The sequence below is a fragment of the Lycium barbarum genome, unplaced genomic scaffold, assembly GCF_019175385.1.
Source record: "Lycium barbarum isolate Lr01 unplaced genomic scaffold, ASM1917538v2 unchr_scaffold_40, whole genome shotgun sequence".
NCBI classification, from domain to species: domain Eukaryota; kingdom Viridiplantae; phylum Streptophyta; class Magnoliopsida; order Solanales; family Solanaceae; genus Lycium; species Lycium barbarum.
This window is the reverse complement of record NW_026843493.1, coordinates 39,950-52,409: the sequence shown is the minus strand read 5'-3', so window position 1 is coordinate 52,409 and position 12,460 is coordinate 39,950. Positions and strand designations below refer to the sequence as shown.

Here is a 12,460-nt window from a genome sequence, read left to right as displayed (position 1 = left end):
CTGTATGGTTCGAATTCGATCAGGTAGGTACGTATGGGTACCCAGTTAGGGTACCAGTCGCGGCCCACGGGGTTTGGGTCGTGACAATACCATAGTAGTATCATATGTGTATAAGTATATATGAATGATAAAAGAACATTTCGAGCCTATCAGAGTAACGTAAGGTCGTTGCATCTCCTATTATATTACGAACTTCATCACCATCATTATGTACCTCAATGGGACTTAAGATTTATACATATAGAGTTCCTTGATTAGTATGGCTGACAAGGCCGTCATGAACATCTGCAAAACAAGACATAGTGTCACGACCCAACCCCGTAGGCCGTGACTAGTGCCCGATCTGGGCACCCGAACCCATCTATTAAATATTATCTCAAATTCTATCAACTCATTCTAGTATATGGCGGAAGCCGACAAGGCTTTATTTCAAATTTAGGTAATTTCCAGAAAAATTTCGGCAGAGTTTCCTTTGTTTTACGGACTATCCAATATACCCTGCACGCAGAATATACCAACGAAAGCCACACAGGGCTAACCAAGCAATATATAAACATATGCGGACCGGCCGCCTCGGCGTATAGGGTCGCCCAAACAACATATGCGGACCGGCCGCCTCGGCGTATGGGATCGCCCAAACGACATGTACATACATTCATACAGAAAGACCCTAACCCACAAACATGTCCACAGACCTCTAAACAGACCGACAGAATCATATGACGGGACAGGGCCCCGCCGTACCCATGAACGAATATCTACAAATGCACTAATAAATATATATACCAAAAGTATAAGCTCCGGAAAGAGAGGAGCACTCCGAATAGCAGAAAGGGTGTCCTAAACAGGTGGATCACCAGGCTGTGCGTCTGTACCTGCGGGCATGAAACGCAGCCCCCGGAGAAGGGGGTCAGTACGAAATATGTACTGAGTATGCAAAGCAGAAGGTACAGAAATAAATCTGAATAATAATCGAATCAGATATATAGAAAATAATACATATCAAAATGTTTATTTCCAAAGTATAAATTATGCATAGGGCACTGGAAAATGTGGTCGCCCGCCTGTCGATGGCGCCACAACACAGCATAACACCAGAAAGTTTCAAATCTCCGAATCCCCGTCACACATCACAACACAGCATAACGCCAAACACAGCATAACGCCAAACATAAGTGGAACCCGGCCCTCGAGCGAGGAGCACGGTGAACCATAAACACAGCATAACACCGGAATGTATCAAAAAGCGCACGACAACAGAACCGGCCCGGGAACCGGCGAACGATATCATAGTAGGCACGAGCGGAGTAGTGAGGAATCATATGCATAAAATCATTATTATAAATCCGAAGGATAAGTAAAATAGTCATATTCGAAATCGGAATGATAATTATCGCTTTTTGATTCAAAGTTGTCGAATTTACATAAAGGGCGTCGCGGGACCCACGGACGAGAATAGACCCGAACTGAGCCCGCCTATGAAAAACATACTCATTTTATATCATACAAACTCCTACGAAAATTTCAAAGCAATCCGAGCTTTTCTGAGGAAATTATGGGCGTTTGAAGTTTTGAAATCGCTAAAGAATGAACTTTAAAACAAAAATCAGCTTTCATGTAATCTTTACAAATTATGGATTCCAAGAACATAAGGATCAATGTTTTGCCATGACAAGGAAAGGATGCCCAAGAACAAATGCGATTCATAAACATGCTCGGATTGTGAGAATAGAGTTTCCTCGAGGCTTATATCATAGCCTATTTTAACTAAGGCATGCCGAAGAAGGAGGATTACTTTACATACCTCAAACGCTCTCCAATACGATCCAAACTCAAGCTAAATCCAACCTATGATTCGGGCTGCCCAAGGTCTACAAACAAGCCATAAAATGCCAAACATTAGCTAAAGACTTTTTGGGCATTAAATTCCAAATTTGCCCTTAATTCTACAGAAATTTGGACAGCATTTCCCCTGTAAATAGGCCACCCCGAGAATTTAACTCGGCCAAAATAATCAACAACAACAACAATAACCAACCTAGCAACATCAACAATAATAGCTTTCTTTTCCATCATTCAACAACTTACATAAATTCACTTTGATGACTTGCATTCAAGCCAACGTCGACGCTTATACATTCACATACTAACCCGAACCCATACCAACAATATTTAAGGACGTTCTAAGCAATTCATACAACATTCCCAACAATCCAAATTTTTCTCCAACTTGGCCGAATTCAGCCCCTAAACCCGAGACACCCCTATAACCTTTCCTTCATTTTCGAATCATGATTTGTACCCACAATTCACATTCTAACAATGCTATTTTCATCAATATACAAAATACATTAAATGTACAATGATCTCCAAATCAGTTCACAACAACTACAACATCAATTTGAGTCATTAGACATTCATTTCCAACATAGAATTCACAATGACGATGACTAAAACATTAAGCGATATTCATTCGTTCATTGTCATATAATATGACCCATTTCGACCAACACTACACATATACATATGTTGATGATTCTTAGCCATCCTACACACTACAACAATTTAACATGCTACAAGGAATTTATTCAACAACCCAATCACAATACCCATTTACACGGCTAGCACACCCATCACACAACCCACTTCCAATCATACTATATTTCATGATTTCCAACCACTATAAGATACTACAACATGAATATAACCTTCATAACACAAAAACATAATGAATGCTTACCTTCCTTCTTCAACTTTCCAATAGCCTAGGGTTTCCAAAAGATGAAAATAATGGGTTGATCGCTCCAACGATGCTTCCACGCTACTTAGGGACCTCAATATAGTGGGTTTACATCATCAAAATAATTTTTGGAGGACAAGAAATGGAAGTTGATCTTTGTTGCTGCTGGCCGTGAGCCTCCTTGGAGGTTTTCAGCTTTGCCCCTTTTTTTTCCAAGTGTGGTGAATGAAGAATAATGACTAGAAGTCATCTTTTATATAATATAAAGAGTGTACAATATCCCTTGGCCCACATTAATGTGTTGTCCCAATTAAAAGATGACACAAAATTGTGTGGGCCAACCATGGAAGTTGTGGATGATTTTCTTCTTCCAATTTTTCACTTTTGGTCCCAAATTTTCCTAATTGTTCCATACCAATAAATTCATGCACAACTTATATCTCAAAATAAATTCGAAGGTCAAGAATCCCGACTTTGTATCCCAAAATAATTTTGTCCTTAGCTTATCATAAATAAATCCGGATTATTCCACTGTACAAAAATACGGGTTCTAACATCCTCCCCCCCTTTAGAACATTCGTCCTCGAATGTCAGATTAACCTTACCGGTCATACAACAATTTGGGGGAGTTTCCTTACTAACTATCACAACAATACAATCATTGATCAACGATTCATTTATCAAACAACATAGTCAAATAGAGAATTGGATTACCTGTAGGCTCTGAAAATAAATGAGGATACTTCTTCTTCATATGCTCCTCAGCTTCCCAGGTCATTTCCTCTCGGTTATTATTCCGCCACAGCACTTTACCAGAAGCCATATCTTTGTTCCGCAACCTTTTTACCTGGCGATCCAATATGGCTATAGGCTGCTCCTCATAAGATAGCTCCTCTGTGACCTGAATGTCCTCTACAGGAAAGACTCTGGAAGGGTCACCAATACACTTACGAAGCATAGAAACATGAAATACCGGGTGTACCGCTCCCAAGTCAGCTGGCAAATCCAATTCGTAGGCCACCTTGCCTATTTTGCGAATAATCAGATAGGGCCCAATATATCTCGGACTGAGCTTTCCTTTCTTGCCAAATCGCATAACACCTTTCATCGGTGACACTTTCAGGAACACCCAATCGCCAATCTGAAACTCTAACGGTCGACATCGCTTATCGGCATAAGATTTCTGTCGGCTCTGGGCTGCCAACAATCTTTCTCGAATAAGTTTCACCTTATCCACGGCCTGCTGGACCACATCTGGGCCAATCAACTCAGTCTCCCCAACATCAAACCAACCGATCGGTGATCTACACTTCCTGCCATACAAAGCCTCATATGGTGCCATCTGAATACTGGAGTGGTAGCTGTTATTATACGCAAACTCAACAAGCGGTAAATGATCGTCCCAGCTACCCTTGAAATCAATAGCACAGGCACGCAACATATCTTCCAATGTCTGAATAGTGCGCTCGGCCTGTCCGTCGGACTGGGGATGGAAGGCTGTACTCAGGCTCACCTGGGTCCCCAATCCCTCCTGAAACGATCTCCAGAACTTAGCTGTAAACTGGGCACCTCTATCGGAAATAACAGACACAGGAACTCCATGAAGTCGTACAATCTCCCTGACATAAAGCCTGGCATAATCCTCAGCTGAATAGGTGGTCCGAACCGGAAGAAAATGGGCTGATTTCGTCAGCCGATCAACAATAACCCAAATAGAATCATACCTCCGTGGAGTGCGAGGTAGACCTGTAATAAAGTCCATATTAATGATCTCCCACTTCCACGTCGGTATCTCCATCTCCTGCAATAGCCCACCGGGCTTCTGGTGCTCAATCTTAACCTGCTGGCAATTTGGACACTGAGCAACGAACTCTGCTATATCTCTTTTCATACCGTCCCACCAATATAGGCATCTGATATCATGGTACATCTTCGTCGACCCTGGGTGAACAGAATATCGGGCGTAATGTGCCTCGCCCATAACCTGTCGCCGCAACCCTGCAACGTCAGGTACACACAATCTGCCTCTGTGAAATAACACTCCATTAGGTGAAATCTCAAACGGAGTCTTCTCCTGTGCCAGCGCTGCGTCTCTGTACTTTGCCAGAATAGGATCCTCATACTGATGCCGCTTAATATCTTCTGTAATAGAGGACTCAGCAATACCTCGAACAGAAACCCCAACATCTCCAGAATCAGCAAAGCGAACTCCAAGACTAGCCAACTGATGAATATCGCGAACCATTTCTTTACTCTCTGATGGCACGTCTGCTAGGCTGCCCATAGACTTGCGGCTGAGTGCATCCGCCACAACATTAGCTTTCCCAGGATGGTAGAGAATGTCAACATCATAATCTTTCAGTAACTCTAACCACCTCCGCTGCCGCAAGTTCAGCTCTTTTTGCCTAAAGATGTACTGAAGGCTCTTATGATCTGTATAAATGTCAACGTGAACCCCATATAAATAATGTCTCCACATCTTCAAAGCATGAATGACCGCGGCCAGCTCCAAATCGTGAGTAGGATAATTCTTTTCATGTTTTCTGAGCTGCCGGGAAGCATAAGCTATCACCCTGCCGTGCTGCATCAACACACATCCCAAACCAATACCAGAGGCATCACAATAAATCACATACCCATCTGGACCCTCCGGAAGAGTCAGGACTGGAGCCGTAGTCAACTTCTCTTTCAGCAACTGGAAGCTACGCTCGCAAGCATCTGACCACTGAAACTTAGCTCCCTTCTGAGTCAGCCTTGTCAAAGGCGCTGAAATGGAAGCAAACTTCTCCACGAATCTCCGATAATAACCAGCCAATCCCAGAAAGCTACGCACCTCTGTCGGCGTCGTAGGTCTAGGCCAATTCTTTACGGCCTCGATCTTCTGGGTATCCACCCGGACGCCATCAGCCCCAATAATATGTCCCAGAAATGCCACTGAAGATAACCAGAATTCACACTTAGAAAATTTAGCATATAATTCCTGGTGCCGAAGTGTGCCAAGTACCGTCCTCAAATGGTCCGCATGCTCTGCTTCTGACCGAGAATAAACCAGAATATCATCGATAAATACGATCACAAACATATCCAAGAACGGTCTGAATACCCGATTCATCAGGTCCATAAATACTGCTGGGGCATTTGTCAGCCCAAAAGACATAACTCTGAACTCATAGTGCCCATATTGGGTCCTGAATGCTGTCTTGGGAATATCAGCCTCTCGTACCCGTACCTGATGGTAACCCGATCGCAGGTCTATCTTCGAGAAGTACCTGGCACCCTGCAGCTGATCAAACAAATCATCAATCCTGGGGAGGGGATATTTATTCTTGATGGTTACCTTATTCAACTGCCGATAATCAATGCACATCCGCAGCGAGCCGTCTTTCTTCCTCACAAATAATACTGGAGCTCCCCAGGGTGACGCACTAGGCCGAATGAAACCCTTCTCCAATAAATCTCTCAGCTGCTCTTTCAATTCTTTTAATTCTACAGGTGCCATTCTGTACGGAGGAATAGAGATAGGCTGAGTGTCTGGCAACAGATCAATAGCAAACTCTATCTCCCGTTCGGGAGGTAGACCCGGAAGCTCATCTGGGAATACATCTACAAATTCATTAACCACTGGGACTGACTGAAAAGTCGGTGCCTCTGCCTCTAAATCATGAACACGGACCAGATGATAAATATACCCCTTTCTGATCATTTTCTCAGCCTTGAGGTATGAAATAAACTTACCCCTCGGCGATACTGTATTACCTGCCCACTCTATAACTGGCTCCCCTGGGAATTGGAATCGGACTATCTTCTTTTGACAATCAACATTAGCATAGCAAGAAGCTAGCCAATCCATACCCATAATCACGTCAAACTCGATCATATCTAACTCTACCAAATCCGCCTTAGTGCAGCGGCCACAGATAATCACGGAACAATCTCTATAAATCTGACTGGCTACAACAGAATCCCCTACTGGTGTAGCTACCTCAAAAGGCTCTATCGGTTCGGATTCTATCCCAATTTTATCAGCAACGAGTGGAGATATAAATGATAATGTAGAACCAGGATCAATCAATGCATACACATCACGAGAGAAAACCAGTAATATACCTGTGACGACATTAGGCGAAGCCTCCTGGTCCTGTCTGCTGGCTAAGGCATAAATGCGGTTCGAAGGACCGCTAGAACCCGAAGCTCCGCCACGACCCCTGCCGCGGCCTGCTGGTGCTGGAGTACCTCGCCCCGCAGGGCGCATCGCCACCGAGGCTGAAGATGAACCACCGGCTGACCCGGTAGACTGAGCTGAACTGCCTGTACCACCTCTAGCCGGACAGTCTCTCATCTGATGGCCCTGACGGCCGCACACAAAGCATGCACCCGTAGCTCGGAAACACTCTCCCGGGTGCTGTCTCCCACAGTAGGAACACAAAGGTCTGGGTGGCCTCATCTGACTGCTGGAACCTCTGTTCAACTGTGAACCTGAAGCCCTGGAGCTCGGGCCTGCCCCTGAATATCCGACACCCTCAGATCTCCTGCCGGTAAACTGTGGGGGTGTACCCCGGCCTGACGGAGGAGGATGTCTGCCTGACTGCTGCTGCTGAGGCTGTCCGCCTCGAGAATCTCCAGAATAACCTGCGAATCTGGCCCTCTTGGGCGGCCTCCTGTCCCGATCTCTGCTAGAATAATCAGCTCTATGTCGGTCCTCCATACCCAGGGCATAAGCCTGTAGTCGGGCAATATCCATGTCTGCCTGCAATGCCACCGCCATACAGCCATCAATCAAATAGCGGTCTAACCCCATCACGTATCTGTGCATCCGATCGGCCATATCTGCTACTATGGCAGGTGCATACCGGGCCAAAGAATCAAACTCCATATTATACTCACGAACGCTCCGACCCCTCTGCTGCAGATGCAAAAATCGGTCAACCCGCGCCCGCCGTAACTCTGGGGGCAAAAAGTGGTGAGTGAAAGCAGTCACGAACTCGTCCCAAGTAGCTGGGGTAGCACCCTCACCCCTGGATAGCTCCCAGGACTCATACCAGTGAGCAGCAACATCCCGTAGTCTATGCGAAGCCAACTCAACAGACTCAGTCTCTGAAGCCCTGACCAAATCTAGTGAGCGCCGCATCCCCCGAATAAAGTCATGGGGGTCCTCGTCGGGCTTAGACCCGTAAAACTCTGGAGGGCCACATAATAGAAACTCTCGAACCCTCAGGCTGTCACGCCTATCGTCATCATCATCATCTCTCCGCCCGCGTCTGCGAGCCTGTCCCGCTACCAGAGTGGTCAATAACTGCACAGCCTCTCTCAGTGTCCTGTCCTCCGCCCCTTGCTGAGGAGCTGGAGGCGCGGGAGCTGAAGCCCCTGGAGCTAATGGTGAAGCTGCTCCAGACTCCTCTGACGATGAAGACGTAGCAGAGTCGGCTGGCCGGGACGTAATATCACGCATCATCTGAGCAAGGGTCCGAGTACCCTTCTGAGCCCGGCTGGTCTCTCCTACTACGCCCTTTTTCTTCTGGGCGGCCGTCGCCTTTTTCGGAGGCATCACTGAAAGAAAAACAACAACAGATCAAAACAGAATCATCCTAATAGCACAGTTCTATCGCACGATCTAAGATCAGAAGAAAAAAACAACATCCTAAATGTCCTGTTGCCTCCTGTTTATAGATGTGGTGCACAACACACCGATAAACAAGACTCTACTAGACACGATCTGTGGACACTCCGAGGACAAACCGCTCTGATACCACTTCTGTCACGACCCAACCCCGTAGGCCGTGACTAGTGCCCGATCTGGGCACCCGAACCCATCTATTAAATATTATCTCAAATTCTATCAACTCATTCTAGTATATGGCGGAAGCCGACAAGGCTTTATTTCAAATTTAGGTAATTTCCAGAAAAATTTCGGCAGAGTTTCCTTTGTTTTACGGACTATCCAATATACCCTGCACGCAGAAAATACCAACGAAAGCCACACAGGGCTAACCAAGCAATATATAAACATATGCGGACCGGCCGCCTCGGCGTATAGGGTCGCCCAAACAACATATGCGGACCGGCCGCCTCGGCGTATGGGATCGCCCAAACGACATGTACATACATTCATACAGAAAGACCCTAACCCACAAACATGTCCACAGACCTCTAAACAGACCGACAGAATCATATGACGGGACAGGGCCCCGCCGTACCCATGAACGAATATCTACAAATGCACTAATAAATATATATACCAAAAGTATAAGCTCCGGAAAGAGAGGAGCACTCCGAATAGCAGAAAGGGTGTCCTAAACAGGTGGATCACCAGGCTGTGCGTCTGTACCTGCGGGCATGAAACGCAGCCCCCGGAGAAGGGGGTCAGTACGAAATATGTACTGAGTATGCAAAGCAGAAGGTACAGAAATAAATCTGAATAATAATCGAATCAGATATATAGAAAATAATACATATCAAAATGTTTATTTCCAAAGTATAAATTATGCATAGGGCACTGGAAAATGTGGTCGCCCGCCTGTCGATGGCGCCACAACACAGCATAACACCAGAAAGTTTCAAATCTCCGAATCCCCGTCACACATCACAACACAGCATAACGCCAAACACAGCATAACGCCAAACATAAGTGGAACCCGGCCCTCGAGCGAGGAGCACGGTGAACCATAAACACAGCATAACACCGGAATGTATCAAAAAGCGCACGACAACAGAACCGGCCCGGGAACCGGCGAACGATATCATAGTAGGCACGAGCGGAGTAGTGAGGAATCATATGCATAAAATCATTATTATAAATCCGAAGGATAAGTAAAATAGTCATATTCGAAATCGGAATGATAATTATCGCTTTTTGATTCAAAGTTGTCGAATTTACATAAAGGGCGTCGCGGGACCCACGGACGAGAATAGACCCGAACTGAGCCCGCCTATGAAAAACATACTCATTTTATATCATACAAACTCCTACGAAAATTTCAAAGCAATCCGAGCTTTTCTGAGGAAATTATGGGCGTTTGAAGTTTTGAAATCGCTAAAGAATGAACTTTAAAACAAAAATCAGCTTTCATGTAATCTTTACAAATTATGGATTCCAAGAACATAAGGATCAATGTTTTGCCATGACAAGGAAAGGATGCCCAAGAACAAATGCGATTCATAAACATGCTCGGATTGTGAGAATAGAGTTTCCTCGAGGCTTATATCATAGCCTATTTTAACTAAGGCATGCCGAAGAAGGAGGATTACTTTACATACCTCAAACGCTCTCCAATACGATCCAAACTCAAGCTAAATCCAACCTATGATTCGGGCTGCCCAAGGTCTACAAACAAGCCATAAAATGCCAAACATTAGCTAAAGACTTTTTGGGCATTAAATTCCAAATTTGCCCTTAATTCTACAGAAATTTGGACAGCATTTCCCCTGTAAATAGGCCACCCCGAGAATTTAACTCGGCCAAAATAATCAACAACAACAACAATAACCAACCTAGCAACATCAACAATAATAGCTTTCTTTTCCATCATTCAACAACTTACATAAATTCACTTTGATGACTTGCATTCAAGCCAACGTCGACGCTTATACATTCACATACTAACCCGAACCCATACCAACAATATTTAAGGACGTTCTAAGCAATTCATACAACATTCCCAACAATCCAAATTTTTCTCCAACTTGGCCGAATTCAGCCCCTAAACCCGAGACACCCCTATAACCTTTCCTTCATTTTCGAATCATGATTTGTACCCACAATTCACATTCTAACAATGCTATTTTCATCAATATACAAAATACATTAAATGTACAATGATCTCCAAATCAGTTCACAACAACTACAACATCAATTTGAGTCATTAGACATTCATTTCCAACATAGAATTCACAATGACGATGACTAAAACATTAAGCGATATTCATTCGTTCATTGTCATATAATATGACCCATTTCGACCAACACTACACATATACATATGTTGATGATTCTTAGCCATCCTACACACTACAACAATTTAACATGCTACAAGGAATTTATTCAACAACCCAATCACAATACCCATTTACACGGCTAGCACACCCATCACACAACCCACTTCCAATCATACTATATTTCATGATTTCCAACCACTATAAGATACTACAACATGAATATAACCTTCATAACACAAAAACATAATGAATGCTTACCTTCCTTCTTCAACTTTCCAATAGCCTAGGGTTTCCAAAAGATGAAAATAATGGGTTGATCGCTCCAACGATGCTTCCACGCTACTTAGGGACCTCAATATAGTGGGTTTACATCATCAAAATAATTTTTGGAGGACAAGAAATGGAAGTTGATCTTTGTTGCTGCTGGCCGTGAGCCTCCTTGGAGGTTTTCAGCTTTGCCCCTTTTTTTTCCAAGTGTGGTGAATGAAGAATAATGACTAGAAGTCATCTTTTATATAATATAAAGAGTGTACAATATCCCTTGGCCCACATTAATGTGTTGTCCCAATTAAAAGATGACACAAAATTGTGTGGGCCAACCATGGAAGTTGTGGATGATTTTCTTCTTCCAATTTTTCACTTTTGGTCCCAAATTTTCCTAATTGTTCCATACCAATAAATTCATGCACAACTTATATCTCAAAATAAATTCGAAGGTCAAGAATCCCGACTTTGTATCCCAAAATAATTTTGTCCTTAGCTTATCATAAATAAATCCGGATTATTCCACTGTACAAAAATACGGGTTCTAACACATAGGCTGACAAGGCCATACAATATCTACATACATGACAACTATCTACAAGTCTCTAAAGAAGAACATAAACATCATAAGGTCGGGATAGGGCCCCGCCATACCTATATGGACACAAAATTGTACCAAATTAAGACCGCAACTCCGGCACAAGTGCAGTGCTCCAATGCCAACACTGACTGGGGAAACCAACTGATGCGAACCGTCACCCTGTCTATCAAAACCTGTTGGCATGAAACATTGTGTCCCCATGCAAAGGGACGTCAGTACGAATAAAGCACCTAGTATGTAAGACAGAAAACAACATAAGTGAGACATGAAAGTAACATGAGTTACGAAGATCAACTTGAACATCTGAAATGCCTCTGAAGGCCATGATATACATAAGTACCGTATATATTCCTATATGACGCCATTGTTTAAATAACGCCATCACTCCTCTGTGGGCATCATCATCATAATAACCAACTAATCAGTGGTGCATTTATTACGCTGTCGTACATAAATATGCATATATAATGCCATCAAGCCTCTGTGGGCATCATACCATAGTAATATCATATGTGTATAAGTATATATGAACGATAAAAGAACATTTCGAGCCTATCATAGTAACGTAAGGTCGTGGCATCTCCGATTATATTACGAACTTCATCACCATCATTATGTACCTCAATGGGCCTTAAGATTTAAACATATAGACTTCCTTGATTAGTATGGCTGACAAGGACGTCATGAACATCTGCACAACAGGACATAGGCTGACAAGGACATACAATATCTATATACATGACAACTATCTACAAGTGTCTAGGGAAGTACATAAACATCATAAGGTCGGGATAGGGCCCCGCCATACCTATATGGACACAAAATTGTACCAAATTAAGACCGCAACTCCGGCACAAGTGCAGTGCTCCAATGCCAACACTGAGTGGGGAAACCTACTGATGCGAACCGTCACCCTGTCTATC

General features: G+C 43.8%; 1 long non-coding RNA gene across 1 annotated transcript; it reads right to left on the bottom strand.

Moving 5' to 3' along the window:
* Positions 1-501: 501 nt before the first annotated feature.
* On the bottom strand, positions 502-3,534 carry LOC132625708 (uncharacterized). The gene is made up of 3 exons (XR_009576970.1): positions 2,741-3,534; positions 1,805-1,871; positions 502-875 (listed from the first exon to the last, which is right to left on the bottom strand). It is a non-coding gene; the product is annotated as an uncharacterized LOC132625708 (long non-coding RNA).
* Between the last annotated feature and the right edge of the window lie 8,926 nt (positions 3,535-12,460).